Raw genomic sequence first — 17,409 nt, forward strand, 5'->3', positions numbered from 1 at the left:
ATAAATATAATTAATAAATTAATAAATTAATTCTTTAAAAATAACAAAGAATATCGTTGTATTAATATCAGAGCGTTTGCCAGACTTTTTTCAGCATGAGGACGTCATCGCGCACACGCAATGACATCATCACGCCAGCACGCAAAAGTGCGGCGACATGAAACGTCATCGCGCTTCCTTTAAGGCACATATACAGAGCTATCACATTAACCATGCGTCCTACAGGAAGCATTGTGGACCTTATCAGGCGTACCCAAAGCCATAAAACTACAATCCTCAACCAAGGCGGATCCTAATTCTTTTTTATTAAAAGATCTTTCATCTTTAGGTAAAACCCTAACTTAGAATTATCTCCTTACCTTTAAATAGCTCAAATGGATATAATAATTATCTTAAAGCATTTTTCAACATTTAGCCTTTACCTTAATGTCACCACATGTTTTTATTCACCAACTGGTTCCAACCCCTAATCTTTCCCTCTCACCTTTGCTTTTTTCCTTTTTTCTTTTCTATCTGTTATTTCTGTCTACTTTAGACAATAAAGCAATCCAAAACTGGCAAAACAACCTTTCAAGGTTCCATACTGGGAAGAAACAGTTTTTTCAGTAAACCAAGTGTGAATTTGATCATCATATGAACACTTTTCCTAAACTTAAGGAGTAACCCTTCTAAATAAGGGTAAGCGTTAATTACTGTACAAAAGTATTTTCCTTTGTTTGTGTAACACATTGAATTAAGCAGTTATCGTTATGTAAATTAACACTATGGAGGTCATTACGACCTTGGAGGTAGGGGGTTAATGGGGCCGGTAGAGCTGCCGGCCCCGTTAACCCCCTACCGCTTCATTACGAGTCCCGCGAGCGGGGCCAACTAAGGACGCCTAGTTTTACCAGGCGTCCTTAGCGGGTCCCGCGAGCGGTCCAGCATGCTTACAACGGGCCTGTTATTAACGGGCCCGTTGTTAGCATGCTCCCCATTCCCATTGAGCCCTATGCGGGCTCGAATGGGGATTGGTTCCTGGAATGGTGATCCATTCTAAACAATCCAAATGGTGAAACACGTGTAGAGAGACAATTTTGAAAATAAAAATGACAATAAATGTATGATGTAAGCAAGAAACTGCACTATTTCATTTCTTTTCAAAACTGCCATTGTACAAACAAGGGAGTCAAAAAATCTAAGTTGGCGCAAAAACAATTTATCCCAACTCTGTGTTTCTCATTACAGGTCTGGCTGTAACTGTGCCGATGATACTGGCGGGTTGCCGCCAGTCCCAAAATAAATTACTGGCGCCTGACTTTCCGGTAACACCGGGGTATTACAACCCCGGCGGCCGGGAAGTCAGGCGCCAGTAAGTCTGTTAATCTCCATTCCCATAAAGTCCAACAGGACTCTATGGGAATGGGGAACACGGAAGCACCAGCACCGTTAATAACGGGGCCGGTGCTTCCGTTACGGTCTGCTTACTATGGTCATGTGCCAGTCCGGTAACACCGGTGCCGGTAGGCTTACCGGCACCGTTGTTACCGGACCGGCACACTTGTAATGATGCCCACTGCCTCTTCCGACACAGTAAAAAAGAAGGATTCATCATTAAACTGGATCTTGAGGCAGGCCAGGAATAACATAGCATAGGGCGTGTTCCTCTCCCTAAGCAACATCTTCACCCCCAAAAGGGTATGTCGCTCCTGCTGCACCGCCACTGTGTAGTCCGGATAAATGTGCACAGTATTGGAGCCTAGCCCAACCTCCTTTTTTTCCCCTTGCCGCACGCAATATTAAGGGGGTAATTCATGGATTATTTGCGCCGAAAAAAACGGGATTTTTGTGCCATTCTGCCCGCAAATCCCCATTTGTTAACCAGGGATTTGCGGGCAGAATGGCGCACAAATCCCGTTTTTTTTCCGGCGCAAATAGTCCATGAATTACCCCCAATGTCTCTATCGCGGTAGATCATGATACGTGCTATGATTGCTCGGGGATAATCTCCAGGTTTGGGCTCCGTAGCTAACGCTCTATCATTGCGCGCTACCGTAAAGTGTGGTGACCAGCCTGGGTTATCCAACAATTCACTGAGCACATTTTCCACTGCTGTTCCCATTTTGCCCCGAATCGCGTCCTCTGGTACACCGATGATGCAGACATTATTTCTGCGGGATCTGGACTCCAATTCCTTGCATTTCGCCTTAACTTGTCTCATGTCTCTGGAGAAACCGGAGACAGCTGCTTGTAATTCCGTCACATTGTCCACCGTGGTGCTTATTCGACCGTCAGCGTCAGTTATGCACTGAATCTCCTTTTCAAGCCGAGCATGTATGGACGTTTGCAGTGATGCTGGCCAGTTTTACATTCACGGAGTCAAAGCCCTGCTGCATCGTTTCCAGCATGCAGTGGAGATCAACAGGGCTGTCCGCTGCTGGGCTCTCAGTGGGCTCTGGCGGTTAAGTATCAACAACCTTTGTCGATGGTCTTGAGGCAGGCTTAGCAAAACGATCCATGCCCCTCCTCCCCCGACCCCAGTTTTGCAACAGAGCCCTTTGTCATCACGGCCACACAAAGCACAGTAGAACTCAATAAAATATAACTGAGGTTGCTCCAAAGAAGGGTCACAAAGCTTCACTCCAGTGCAGATATCCCACCACCACCGGCAGGCCCCAGTACATGAGAACAGTGCCGCTGATAACTAGGGCACAGGTCTTATCCCAGATGACATGGTAGGCGGCCAATTGAGCACCACAGTCCATAAGGCAGTCCCTGCTTCCAAGTGCAGTCTTAATGTGAGGACCCCAGCGTAGCCCGTTCCTTCAGCGCAATGCCTCAGCTCCAACCAGCCAGGGAACCCACCCTCGCATTGTGCCTCGCGTCTGCGGATTCTCTGGCAATCCAGTTGAGTCCCAGGGCTCGCTTGCTCGTGGCAGTCCACTTTCACACATACCTCAGGAGGGGAGGGGACAGGACACCACCTCTATCCAAGTCTGTCCTCCATTCAAGTTAATGCAGAGGGGTTGCCCCGCCAACATCGATCACACAGAGGGCCTCCTCTCTTCCTGCCACCACAGCGTTGCACTGTTAATCTGTGTTGCAAACGCGCTGGTTGCTGCTAGTCTCACCATCGCTGCAGCCTCTCTGCTCCGCACTCCTTGTCAGACAGCAGGTGAGCCTGCCCCTCCTCGCCGCAAGGCTCATGTGGAGCAGGAAGGCACACCACACACCTGCCCTGCTCGGGCCAGTTGCAGCAACGCACCGGGTCTCACCCTGGACCCCCTGTGTTGGCGATAAGTGCCCTGGGCGAGGTACTCTGCAATGCAGATCAGGCATCACCATACACACTGTGCCGAGTCCCTGCAGGCCGCTTCACCCTCACAGTGCCTCAGGGGCAGCTCCGAGCAGTACAGCATGGAAGGCCTCCAACGTGAGGTCCCGGTGATCCGTGCACTCAGGCACCGAAGCAGCCCGTTGTTAGAGCTGATGACACACGCTGCAAGTATCTTCCCGAACATCAATGGAAAACAGTTGTGAACAGTCGAAGGCCAGAGAGAGTGACTAGCTTTCACTCACTCTGTACAGAGCTTAAGTGCAGTCCACCATCTTGGATCGCTGCTTAACAGAGCCCCCTTGTTCTCCTTGACTTGCCATCTGCCTTCGATACGATCAACCACTCTGTTCTTCTTCCCTCTCTTTCACGTCTTGGTTTTCGGGATTCTGTACTCGACTTGTTTCAGCCTTATTTTACGGATTGTACTTTTTCTGTTTCTTGGTCTGGTCAGTCCCTCTACTACTTTTCCTCTCTCAATGTGTCCCCCAAGGTACAGTACTCGGTCTACTTCTCTTTTCTCTATACACCTCTCCCCTAGAGGCTGTCATCTCTGCACATGGATCTTCATGCCATTTCTATGCAGATGACTCCCAAATCTTCCTCTCCTTACATTCTTCTCTCTCGGCCTGTCTTCCTTCTATGACCAAATCACACTCAGATCTCTTATCATCCACAAGTGCCTTTCTAATGACGCCCCCAAACACGTGGCAGATAAATTTAGCAAACACGTTTCAGCCCGACCAACGAGAACGCTGTACTCTCATTGCCTATCCATCCCCAAATTCTCCCTAAAAAAAGCGGCCGGCTCCAGCTTCCCGGTCCTAGCTGCCATACCGGCAAAACTTAGAGCAGAACCCTCTTTTTGGACCTTCAGAGCCTTAACCAAGTCCTGGCTGGCCAACAAGTACTCCTCCACTGCCTGACTCACCCATTGCCTCATCACTGTATCATCTTATGTTTTTTTCATTCTGACCACCATGTAACCCGGTCACATGCACTTACTGTCATTATCTTGTATGTATATGTGTAACTTGTTGTAAATTGCTCTAAGGCTATGGTGCCTAGTTACCTCAGGGTTCGGGGCGCGGTACAAATAAATAAATTAAACTAACTAACCAGTATTGGATGTCTTCACATTTTTTTTATACCTCAACCCTTCAATAAACTGAGGTTTTCTTTTCTTCTACTTTTTCCCCCTTTAACCCTCCCTTACATTTTGACTCTGCACTGTCCTTTTCCTTTCATATATACTTATTTTCTAGCTCCAGTCGTTTTCAACTCTCAGAAAGCCCACAACTTCTAATTTTCTCATCACTTCTTGAGTCATTTCTCACAATTTTTACTGTTCTTTAATTGTCATTGTTTATTTGTAAAGCGCGTATACACAAGTGAAGTGCTTCAAAGCGGGAAGGGAACAAGGGAATACAGTAGTCATTCTTAGGCCTTGAAGTTTCCGGATGATCTAACAAAAGTAACTAGCATACTAGGCCTGAAGCCTTTCTACTAGTGCAAGTGCATGACAGGAGGCAAGGAGAAAAGGGGGAGTGGGGTGAAGGAAAGGGCATATAATCAATAAGCTGCAGTACTAGGTGTTAGGCAGAAAACTGTGCAGTTCCCTCTGGGACCACTGCAAAAGATTTAAGACTACAGGTGTTTGGCAGTAAACCCACTTGGTAGCAGTCTGTACCACACAGATTCACTTGGTAGCTGTGGCTGAGCAGTCAGACTTCCCTCAAGAAGAGTTAGGCAGCATACAGAGTATTCACAATAGGTCAAGAGAACACAGTAGAACAAGTAAACACTGACCAGAGCTTGGTGTAAAAGAGATAGAATTATTTATTTAAAACCACATCTAGTAAAACACACAGGCACTAATGTTAAGCAGTTCAAAAACACGGTCACTAAAAGATATACACTCCCTTAAAAGAATATTAGACAATTCTTAAGTAAAGCCCCACTTATTTTCAGACAGCGGTGAGCGCTTAACGCAGATGGCACTCTAATAATTCGTTTTAAAAAGGGAGAGAAAAGCAGAGTATAATTTGAAACAGATCCCAACACTTTGACAAGAACACAACAAGAGAGGAAGGCAAAGTAAAACCGTGAAGTTAGAGTTCAGAAGGCCGGATCCACTTTAAGAGGATCAGAACGAAAAGTGTCCAAGGTCACACGGTTGAAGTGCACAAAAGTCTTGAAAAGGTTCAGAAAGAGTTGGACCAACGAAAGGGACCAGTTAGATGGTCAAGGAGGCCAGCCCAGTCCAGAAGCTTAAGGGATTATTATTACCTTGTAGCAATCTTTAGAAAGGGAGGTCTGGCGGACACAGTATCTTAAAGTGGTGCGAATACTCCAGCGGGGGCAGTTGTTCCTGGCAGCGGATGCAAGTCGGTGCTTCGTCCGGGGGAAGAGAGGATCTCGTTGGGGAGGAAGACAGGAGTCCGTTGCAATGCCAGGGAAGAAACCAGCCGCGGAGTTCTCAGGTAAAAGGAGCGCTCCTTTTATTCGCGGTCCAGTGGTAAGTGGCTATCCGGTTGCCGGGGTGCTTGGCAGGGGCAATTCGACCACAGAACGTCCTGGGATACGAGGAAAAAAAGGTAAACTGGTTGTGCCCACCAGTTAGGGGAAGAAGCCTCTCCAGCCGAGAGATCTTCTCTGTTGTCGGGAAGTGGTGAGTCGGTTCCGCAGGGCTCCACCGGTGGTGTCGTCGTGGTAGGCCAGCTCAGCTTCTCCCTCGTCGGATTCTCAGGTCCTGTGGCGACTTCTGAAGTTCCAGTCCCCAAAGCCCTGCTTTTATGCAGCACACCCCCATTCACTCAGCCTAGCTGTCAATCAAACATGCTAAGTGGTGAGCCGGCCGGCTCACCACTTGGGCCAATCACACAAAAGTGCGACTTGAGTTACCAAGGTAACTCAGTCCAGGGTGCCTAAACCCCTCCCACACCCCCTGTGGTACCCAGACAGAGTGGCACCACTTTTGGGGGCTTCTGTAGAGAAGCCCGCCAAAAAGTGGAACAAAGGGCTCGACTTCACAGTTGAGAGTCACAGAAGAGAACACAAACGCCATTTTAGAATCGAGTCCTGGCAAAAAATACCAACCGGCGAATTAATATTAAATAAATAAACCGGCGGTATGTTCGAGGCTATGAGAATTAAATAATTAAAGTTGGTAGGCTCGAACAATGGTAAAATCCCATAGGGATATATTCGCGGTCGAATATAAAAAGTAGTATCCACTGCCACCAGCCAAAACTCGATCAGGGGGGACGGAGACGTGCCCCCTCGACTAACAGACCCCGGGGCAATCAAATTGCCCTGACCAGTACGTCCACAATATGATGGTTTGTACTGGTTTCTGTTCATAATTTGGGACTAGTAAAGCCAATGGTGACTTTACATGCCCTGGGAGACAGTAGTCAGTCCCAGGGTATGGAGTCTATGGTAGGGTGTCACTATGATACCCCTGTGTCACTGCACGGAGGGTGCTGTGTAACACACATAGTAAAAACACATGAGGCCCTGTGGGGTAAAGGACCCCATAGCCCATAAAACACAAACAGTCAAAGGAACACCATAAATCATGTCCAAGAGTGGGAGAAAAAGAGTCTCACTCTTGGCAGGAGAAAAAACAAACTCCAGAAATCCATCAAATCTGCTGGGGGACTCACTACGTTAGGAAATTCAGCCTAAAGAGAGAATTCTCCCTAACACTAGGCCAAACGACTTGTCAGATAGTATAAGTGCATGACAAGGAGTGTGGAGTGAAGGAGGGGGTGGGGAGGGGCTAGGGGGAAAAAGACATACGGAGCAATAAACTACCCTACTAGGCCTGGCGACATTCAGATTGATTGATGATAGGTCATCATCAATAATGTGCCTATGCACAAGTGTTTCAGGCGCAACCAAGCTAGGGAGGGGAGACAAAGGGAAGACAGGGCAAAATTCTGCTAGGCCTAGTGCATTCAAGGTCATGCAAGTGCGCAAGGAAGTGCAAGGGAGGGGGAACAAGTGTGCCCAGTCAATCAGGGGCCTGGGTTAAGTGCAGAGAGGTTGCCCCTCACATGGAACGTATTCCGAGTGCAGAAGTGCGAGGCAGAGTGCAGAGGCCCGGAGGCAAGTGTAGGACTGGCGGGGGAGCCAGTTTTGTTTACTCTTGGGTCTACCTGCCTATAGACCTTCTGCTCTTCGTTCCATATACTCCTATTCATATTCTTTGTTCTCCCCCACCCCCCGGGGACTATCTCCACTGCTCTAAATCATCTTCAGTGGTTATTGTTTGCTGCCCGACTTCGCTTCACCTTTCCAAGTCTTGTCTTTATTGTTTTACTCCTTCCTACCTCTCTTCACTTATTTCCTTCTATTCTCCACCCAAGCTTTTCATTCTCCATCGCTCTTCCTCCTTGATGTTCCTCAGCCTCCCTGTGCTCCATGCCGTTTCTGCTCTTTTTCCCTTTTAGTTACTAAGCTCAGAAGCGCGTTGTCTTTCCGTTATTTGTCCAGTCTCCCTCTTTTTAAATCTAAACTTAAAGATCACCTACTTTCTCTGTAATTCCTTTATTGAGGCACCCATTTGTACCGATTGTTTATGTAGAGCGCTTAGGCGCAATATAAATATAATAAATAAGAGTAGCTAGCAGCGCACGATGAATGTGCCACAAGATCTTTGCCTGTCCTTTGGCTTCCTTACCCTCTCGGGACTAGAATTGCCATTTATGGGAAGCCCTTTCTTAGGGAAAGCTCCTGCATTCCCGGGCAAAGTGGCGGTCTTTGCGTATGCCCCGGATGTGGGGGATGGGGCTGTCTGGTGCCAGTCCACATCCAAGTGCTTGAATGTCTATTGCTGGAATGACTGTGTAACCAGTGGCTAGCCATGATTGAATAGCCATTGCCAGTTTGAATGGTGCAGTTCATTAGAATTGGTTGACCAGTTGTAGGAAGAATTCCCCGAAATGTGCAAAACCCCTCTACCTTAGAGACCCCAAACACTTTTGCTGGACTATAGGACTTTTTCATTTTTTACCTGGAGAGAGTGAGACCTTTTTCCCCCTCTCTCATGTATTCTAATGTGATTTTAACTCTGTTTCTTTTGGTTTTTGGGAGTCTGACAAACTCCATAGGCATCTTTTTAAATTGTGTCACACAGCACCTTCAATGCAGTGGCACAGGGAAGTCTTTCAGATTTCCCTAAAAGGTTTAATATAAGCAATGTCTGTCGAATCGAGTACCCAGACCCCTCAGTCTTGGTCAACCATCAAATCAAAGGGTCCTACTGAAAAGTCTACTCCTGGGCCAAAGGGTCAGGGCCTGTCAGCAACAAGAGCAAGACAGGCGGAAATAGCATCAATGGTGCTATCAATAATGAGGTGATCCTCATTCTTCCCGACCTCGAACGTCCTGGAACCTGAATGGACGCCTAAGGCCTCCTCAAATAAAGAATTCACAATTTTCGACAGTCTGAAAACGAATGAACATTCAGTCACCACACAACCCTGGTCGCGCGTCGTGGCCATTCCAAACAAAGAGGGAGGACCCTCCATCTGTAATGCGAACCCTGCGAGCGAAGGAAACGTTACAAGTACCAACACTACCACAACCAGAGGCCGGCAGATGAATCCTAACTTGGCTTGCGGGGTGAGCTCTTCAGCCTGCTCTTCCCAACCCAAGGTGGGAGAACCTGATGACGACAACGATTTACTAAATCTAAGTGTGTACTCGTCGCCTGAGACCCAAGAGGAAAGCGCCTCGCATACAAATGTGGAAGCCGAAGACCCACATTTTCAGACTCTGGAAAATCATTGTAAGAAGATCATTAGGCTGCCTACTTGGGGCCCGGCGGACAGTAGGAGCACTTCATATGAGCGCTCAAGGCATTCTCGAAAATCGGCTGGTGGAGGTCAATTATGTCATGTCCACTCAGCCAACAGAAAGGAGGAGGAGAGAGCTTACTCACCCTGCCTGGCTCGCAATTCCTCCAAAAACCGATGGGTTCAAGCCACTTGGGCCCGCCTGCCATCTGTTGCATCGAGTTATCCTAAAGCCTCTCGTTTTGAGAAAACAACCTCCCGCCGCCAAAGACCAAGCCCAAAGTCGGCTCATTGTTACGCTTCCACTAGAGCCAAATCAGAGCGCACATTCAAGTTGGAACAACTTCTGGACAATAAAAAATACGTAGTCCTGAATCGGGGTTTCGTGCTCAATCTTTTTAAATGTATTCTGTAGCTCAGACGTCTGGGGACAGACGGCATCGCCTTGGTAGAGCCTTTTACTGAGGGGAAAATTGCGACTGCTTATGTAACTTCTAATTCAGTAAAAAATAGGATCTCTGAGGCTGCAGAAAATCTTTTGAAATTGGGGTTTGACTTGTTCGAATTAGCAGATAATGATCTATCAGCCCCACAAGGAGACCGGCCAGAGGTGGCCAGGCCTCTAAAATCTCACGATGCCCTTAAGTTAACCTGTCAAGACCCGTCATCTCGGGCGACAAATGAGATCAACCATCAAGGCACTGGACTGAAAGAAACAAGACTCAACCATCCAGCAAGCCCTACGTGGAGCCTCACCCGGAGTTCACGCACGGTGACAGCTAACCAACCATGTCTGCAGGGCAAGCCGATCGGTGAATGTGTCTACAAAGATCCTCTAGGAATAGGGCCAACATCCAACAAACTATTACCCAAATTCCAACACTGAAGGAACCTGAGCCGCAACAAATCACCAAGCAAGCCCCTCTAGCCCAACTATGGTCCTGGATACCGAAGGCCCTCACCATCAACAGGAAGCAATAGCAATGCCCTATGCGCTCTCCTGCTCCCCTCACCATAAGATCTACCTCAAGGAAGGAGGAGCTGTTGCTGGGGTCCTGGAACACTAGGGGCTTCCTGCATTTGACCAAGGAGGGGGACATAAATTAAGGGCGATTCGACATAGTCTGTATTCAAGAGTCCTGGTTGGTGGAGAAACCATCAATGGGTGGATATGTAATAGCTTTTGCTCCAGCAAAAAAAGGGGCACAGGGCCGCCCTTTCTCCAGACTCATAAAGCCATTCACTCTGGCAGTGGGTTATACTTTAAGAAAACGCTGAAATCTTCTACTTACCTGCTTGCAATCGAGCTTTGTTGGGACAAGCAAACCGGAGAACATGGTCCACAAACACCCATGATGTTAATTATCATCAACGTCTATTGGAACCCTCTAGCTATGAACGATAACACCTTTCTCTCATCGATTGAGCAAGCCATCGCCGACGCCCTTGTGGAGTTTCCAGCCACCAATATGATAATATGTGGCGACCGCAAAGCCATATGCCACCCACATGATGCAATGAGTGCTGCTTTGTCACTCTCTTTCCCGAGAGAAGAGCGAGGTAACAAGTGGCTCACTCTGATGGCCTCTAGAGCCTTACTTAACGCTGGCGACCTCTTCCAAAGGAAAAACCGACTCCCAACTTGGGAGAGGGGGAAGTTCTTATGCCGATATTGACCACATTTTCGTGAGTAGCCATCTGGCGGCCCTTACAACCTCTTTTGAAGTAGTCAATTGCACGGCCAGCGATCACAACTTGCTGGCTCTGAAGTGGAACTCACGCTCAGCTAGAAAATTCCATATGCCAGCGCAAGTGGAGAGCAACAGCCAAAATAATCACCTCAGACTATCCGTGGAATCATTGGCGAAGATTACCCAATATTACCAAAAGGACGGAGACGAGAGTCGCCTCAAGAACATCCAACCACCCCGGACTATCAACCACTCCTGGTCCCATATACTTCATCTATTAACAAGGCCAGACGTAGCATTAGACCTCACAGCCATGCATATTGCGAGGAAAAGGTGGAGAAACATCGAAAATTGAGGAAATTGAAGCGGCTAGTGCGGGTACAACCCTCCTCAGAAAATCAAGACCGTTTCTATACTGCCCAAGCAACTTATAAGTCCTGGATCAGGCATCATCGCCTAAACCTATATCAACAGGACGCGGAATCCATGCTGAAGCTGGTGTATGGCCACCACCCGTGAGAATTTTTGGCACTTCTTAGATCTACGGCCACTTTCCTGGAAAAAAGTCCCCCTAAATAACATTGGCGAGGAAGTCTGGACAAACTTTTTCAAGACTCTCTTCCAGGCACCTTCGGTGTCTCCTACTATTGAGGAAAACATCCAATTGGGGCCTTGGATAGATCTGAGTAATGAAGTGGAGATAAGGAACAAGTTACTTACCTGTAACTGTTGTTCTCCAGCATGGGTCTGGCATGGATTCATATGCTCATGAATATTCCCCGTCATCAGGCTGGGAATCCTCGGTAAAGAAAAAATCAGTATCAGTTTCGTTTCTGATCTATTTTTCTTAGTAGTAACCAATCACTGATCTCTGGGTCATACTGCCCACAGCCAATGACTGTCCTCTCCCTAAACCCCTCCGCTGGCAGCCATCCACAGATTTGGTAGCACGTAAAGTGGCAGTATTGTCAGTCTAGAAATCTAATTCGAGACCGCAAACGTATTTTGGTGGCCGTGGGCCAACCGTCTCATGCACGATACGACAGAATATAGGTTTTCAAGTGCTCTAATGAACAGCCATTTTGATGTAACAAGAATCGCCATTTTGTTTTCTAACCATTGCTCATTGCTTTCTGTTCCTATTGCTTCACAGTATATTTTTCGCTGCTTACACTGCTTGACTGAGGAACAATGCTGTCTGTATATGAAAAGGACAAGGGCACAGGGCCGAGAGGATAACAAGAGTTTCGCTGAAACACAAACGTAGGCAGCGCCAGGAAGAATGCCCGGCTCCCTCCTTACTGTAGCCTTGAAGCAGAGCCGCAGGGCATTTAATCATTTCACAGCTGCCAGCCAGTCTCGTTATATGGTAGAATATGTTAGAATAATATCACTAAAGGCTTGAATTATGCTTTTCTAACGGCCCCCCTTTGCTGAGCCCGCTAAGAGCATGTCGGCTCCCAGGACGCAAATAGCACCTGATAGATAGCAAGGTCCGGAATGTAACCCCCTCTGCATGTAGCTCGCTTCCAAGAACAGAAGCGCCATGTTCTATTCAATAACCAAAAGATGCCTACGCACTCACAAATTGCAAATTGTTACTAGAATAGATGTTTGAAGGTGTCATAGTGGCCGGAGATGTCCATCGTCACACCAAGTTCAAAGAAACCCAATGAAGAGGGGTGTTAACCATGACATAGCTGATTGTTTGATATGCATTTTGTATATATATAACTGATGTACGTAATTCGCTCTTTTGCGTCCCACGAGGTCTAGAGATACACGTCGCGGGGCGTCGAGACCGAGTTGGCCAACTGAGACTTTTGCTTTGCAATAAAACCCTAGCTTTGGGAATACAACCTCGTGTCTGGCGTCTCTATCGTGTGTTGTGACTCGCCTTGTTTGCATAGACGTTAGGGTCCCCAAGGGCCCCTTTCAAGATGGCGCCCGAATAGGGACCCTCCCCCACTTGTTCCTTCGCGTAACGTTGCAATTGAGAAGGGCAGAGAACGGCGAGGACGGGACGATCGAGCCGGGATCAAGAGGTGTTCGGGGCACCCTGTAAAAGTGATGAGGCTCCTTTGCAGATCTGCACACATCTGATCCCTGATCGACGTGCCTGGCTAGAGAACAAGGAGGCGAGGGTCCCGAAACGAGGCGGAAGCCAAGAAACGCAGACACGACGTCCTTTGGTGCGTCAGTATACAGACGACTTGATTTATCAGGTGAGTCATTCCCCGATTCATAGCATCCTGATATTGGTTGAGAGTTGACTTTGCAAAATCAAACGCCCTAGGTAAGGTAGATTAACCAAGGGGAAGGTTGAAACATGCCTGGGGTATAGTCCACCTTAGCGGGGTTTTTCCACTGTGGTAGACAATCTTTGGAAGATGGCCAAATTGTACCACCTGGGGGAACGCCGGCGTATGAGATGTATGTGAAGTATGGAGTGGGTGCGATAATATTCTGTGAGACTTGGCATAGGCAAACCAGAAAGCAACAAGACCACCAGTGGCCAATTAATGGTAGTTTTGAGATAGTGAGGATAGATAACTTGGAAAGGGTGTTGATAAGAAAGAAAGTGCGCCCTGCGGCATTTGAAACTATTAAAGACTGGAGAAAGGAAGCAATGCTCCGATTTAAAAGCAGAGCAAAGCATGCGCGCAGGCATAAATCAAAAGGTGAGGTAGCGGAAGAAAAAGAAGAGGAGGAGTGGACTGAGAGTATAAGAAGGGCAGGCAGGTGTGACCAGTTGAATATAGAAAAGATATACCCACAACGAGAATTACACATGACAGATGAATTGATAGAAAATATATTGACTCATACAAAACAAGGCCCAAGATCAGAAGAAAGACCAGATACTTTAGTAACTATTGCCCAGACCCCGCCCGTAGCTCAAGCTCCCCCTCGGGTAGCTCAAGCCCTCCCACAGCCACAGACCGCGCACATAACACTTCCTACCAGCCAACCAGGCCCACAACAGACACTCGCTGTTCCCATTGTCACATCCGCACCTCCCGCCTTAGACACAGACTCGGTACTGTCCGTTCCTCCCGGGGTTGAAGTTCAAACCGCGGGGGCAAGAGGCGGGACTGACCAACGGCAGTGCACAATGGTAACCCGCAGCGCAATCAGCAAGGAGAGGAAGGTGGAATTGCAGGAACAGGCAGAGATGTATATAGACGGGAATGATGGGACGGCAACATTGGCTTCGATATATGACTTTCGTAGAAGCAACGAAAGACAGGTAGTGTTGGAATGCATGGGTGAATATTTGGTGGAGAGATGGAAACAGCTAATTGGAAAATTACCACCGCAGCGATTGTTAGGTCTGAATGCATTAGCACGCTGTAGGGAGAGGGATGAAGAAGTAAGAGAACATGTGTATAGACTTTTTGAGCTTAGAGATGAATTAGATAATGATTATGTCGAAACATTTACTGCACCTGTCAAAGTGTTTACTGCACCTGGGTACAGGAGTAGGGAAGTCGGGAGACCGGAGAAGAAGGAAAAGGGGTTGCATAATAAACGGCAGCAGTTACCATCACCGGGACAGAAGGAGATGCTGAACGAATTATCGTTGCTAAAACAGGTGGGGGCAGACTTAAAGGAATGTCTAATTAAGACACGGGTATTAATGCAGCAAGTAGTAGGACATAATAGAGAGCGAGGGAACGTACAAGTGAGGAGTAGTTTGAATATGTATGGGGGAACAGTGGGGCCGAAACAGTGTGCATATTGTAAAGAGGAAGGACATTGGCGAGCGCAAGGCCCGCATTTACAGAACAGAAATGGGTCTGGTCAAAGGAGACAGCATAGAGGACACCCAGGAGCGAATGGACCAAATAGGAATAGTATGCAGCAGCATCATAATAATGGAGGTAATCAAAACCAAGGCCAAAACGCCCCAAACCAGAGTCAGGGACAGCAAAATCAAGAATATGGAAATCAGAATGGGGGAAATAGAGGGAAGAGTGGAAATGTTTTCGATACACAGCCAAACACGTATTACAGTAATAGTAATGATTACACATCGGACAATGTGTTATTTCCCCAATAGGACAGCCCAGGAGAGGGATCGGAACCAGTGTCTATTCCCGTGAATCAGAGAGGACCCTACGTAGAAATTAGAGTCAGGAATGAGGAACACCGCTTTCTTGTAGATACAGGAGCACATAAGTGTTCAATAGACCATCACTTGGTTCCGAATATACCATTGTCAGGGCAAAATAATATTTCTGTAGGGTTCGCAGGTACACCAGTCATAAACCCAGTGTCCAAACCAGTCCCAGTTACCATAGGACCATTCACTGAACATTGTCCTTTCCTTCTAACATAAAATTGTGGAGTACATTTTTTGGGATTGAATTTGTTGAAAAAACTAGGTTCTGTTATACATTGCACGGCAGATGGAGTGTTTCTAACGATATGGCCACACGATGCCCCTGTGTCAGAATTCATGTCCGAAGCATTACCAGGGGAACTAAGTAAAGTAACAACCTGTATATGGGCAATGCATGACAACGATGTGGGATGTTTAAAGATAGAGCCAGTAAAGATTATTTTAAAAGAAGGTGTTACCCTACCACGAATACCCCAATACAAAATTTCGGTTGAAGGTTAGAGAGGATTGAAGATTATTGTTACCGATTTGATGAAATTAGGGGTAATAGAGGAAATCACAGGCAGTACATGTAACAGCCCGATCCTTCCGGTTTATAAAAAAGGAGGTAATGAGGTACCATACCGTTTCATAATTGATCTACGCGCACTAAACAAGGTAGTGCATCCGCAATTTCCTTTAGTGCCAGACCTCACTACAATATTGACAATGATACCTGTTTCAGCAGAATATTTTAGTGTAATAGATTTGAAGAACGCATTCTTTAGTATGCCAGTCAACAAGGACAGTAGATACTTGTTCGCGTTCACATTAGGAGGACGATCATTTTCATTTACACGGATTCCACAAGGTTACAAGGAAAGTCCAAGTATTTACAGTAGAGCATTAAAAGAGCAGCTAGACATGCTGGAATTACCCGTGGGTTGTGTACTTTTGCAATACATAGATGATTTATTACTAGCTGCAGACACAGAGGAGATTTGTAAAGAAAGCACTGTATTACTACTGTCACACCTAGCGGCACATGGCCATAAAGCTAGTTTGAAGAAATTTCAGTATAATCGAAAGGAGGTAGTTTATTTGGGCTACCTACTTTCGAAAGGAGGGAGAAGACTAACGCCAGAACGCATAGAAAGTATTTCTTGTATGCCTATTCCAAAGACACAAAAAGAAGTCAGAGCCATAATAGGCATGGCTTCATATTGCCGACAATGGATTGGTAATTTTGCGTTGATTGTGTAACCATTAGTGAATTTGACTAGAAAGGATGCGGTTATGCCTTTGCAGTGGGATGAGGAATGTCAGAGAGCATTTGATCGATTGAAAACTGCATTATGCTCGGCTCCAGTTTTGGGTACGCCGAACTATAAGAACATTTTCAGACTATTTGTGTGTGAAAGTGAAGGATGTGCATTGGCGGTTTTGACACAGGAACAAGGTGACAGAAATAGGCCGTGCGGCTATTTTTCATCTGCGCTGGACCCTGTAGCGCGCGCACTACCACAATGTTTGCGATCTGTCGCGGCGGCTGCTGCGTCAGTGAAACAAACAGAAGGGATGGTATTGGGGCAGACTTTAATTCTGATGGTGCCACATGCCATAGACGTTCTATTAAATAGGACACAGATGCAACACCTCACCTCTGCTAGACTGACAAGATATGAGATTATTTTGTTTGCGCCCCATATCCAAATTATGAGGTGTAGCGCTTTGAATCCTGCAGAATTAATGCCATTAACCATAACAGAAATTGGGAAGAATGAATCACCCCCCCACGTTTGCTTAATGGTCACTGAGGAAAAAACCAAGGGGAGAGTTGATTTAAGTGATATTCCACAGAAAGAGCCGGATGGAGAGTTATTTTGTGACGGCTCATGTTTTAAATTACCAGATGGCACGACAACTGCCGCATACGCTATCACTACCCTAGAGAGTGTTGTAGAAAGTAAAAGAATCCCCTATAATTCAGCACAAGCTGTGGAAATAATAGCAGTAACCAGAGCCTGCGAGATTTCTGAAAATTTGAACGTGAATATATATACTGACAGTCAGTACACGTTTGGAGTGGTTCATAACTTTGGACGACTCTGGGCTGAGAGAGGGTTTCTGACATCACATGGTGCCAGAATTCAACATGGCCCTTTGATTGTACGATTGCTGTCTGCACTCACGTTTCCAATGCGCCTAGCAATAGTGAAATGCGAGGCACATAAAAAAGTAACATGCAAAATGGGAGAGGGAAACGCGTTTGCAGACAGGATTGCGAAACAAACTGCCACTGATTTAAATACCAAGATGATGACGGTTCAGACAGAGGAAGTACCCTGTATGATAGAAGATGGAGTTGCGACTGTCAAAGAAATGCACGCCGAGGCTACGGCCAATGAAATACAAGGATGGGCAGAGGGATCTGCTGAGTTGGATTTGGAGGGTTGTTGGGTGGACAAGGGAACTAGAAACTGGATGTTGCCAAAT

The 17,409-nt window shown here is 46.8% G+C and overlaps 1 protein-coding gene across 1 annotated transcript in view; it reads right to left on the reverse strand.

Annotated features, from left to right (window-relative positions):
* Nucleotides 1-17,409, reverse strand: part of LOC138492039 (poly(ADP-ribose) glycohydrolase-like) — a 1,720,160-nt gene that overhangs the window by 48,372 nt on the left and 1,654,379 nt on the right. The window lies entirely within an intron of this gene.

Source organism: Ambystoma mexicanum, chromosome 10, assembly GCF_040938575.1.
Source record: "Ambystoma mexicanum isolate Mex_15411 chromosome 10, UKY_AmexF1_1, whole genome shotgun sequence".
In the NCBI taxonomy this organism is placed as follows: Eukaryota; Metazoa; Chordata; class Amphibia; order Caudata; family Ambystomatidae; genus Ambystoma; species Ambystoma mexicanum.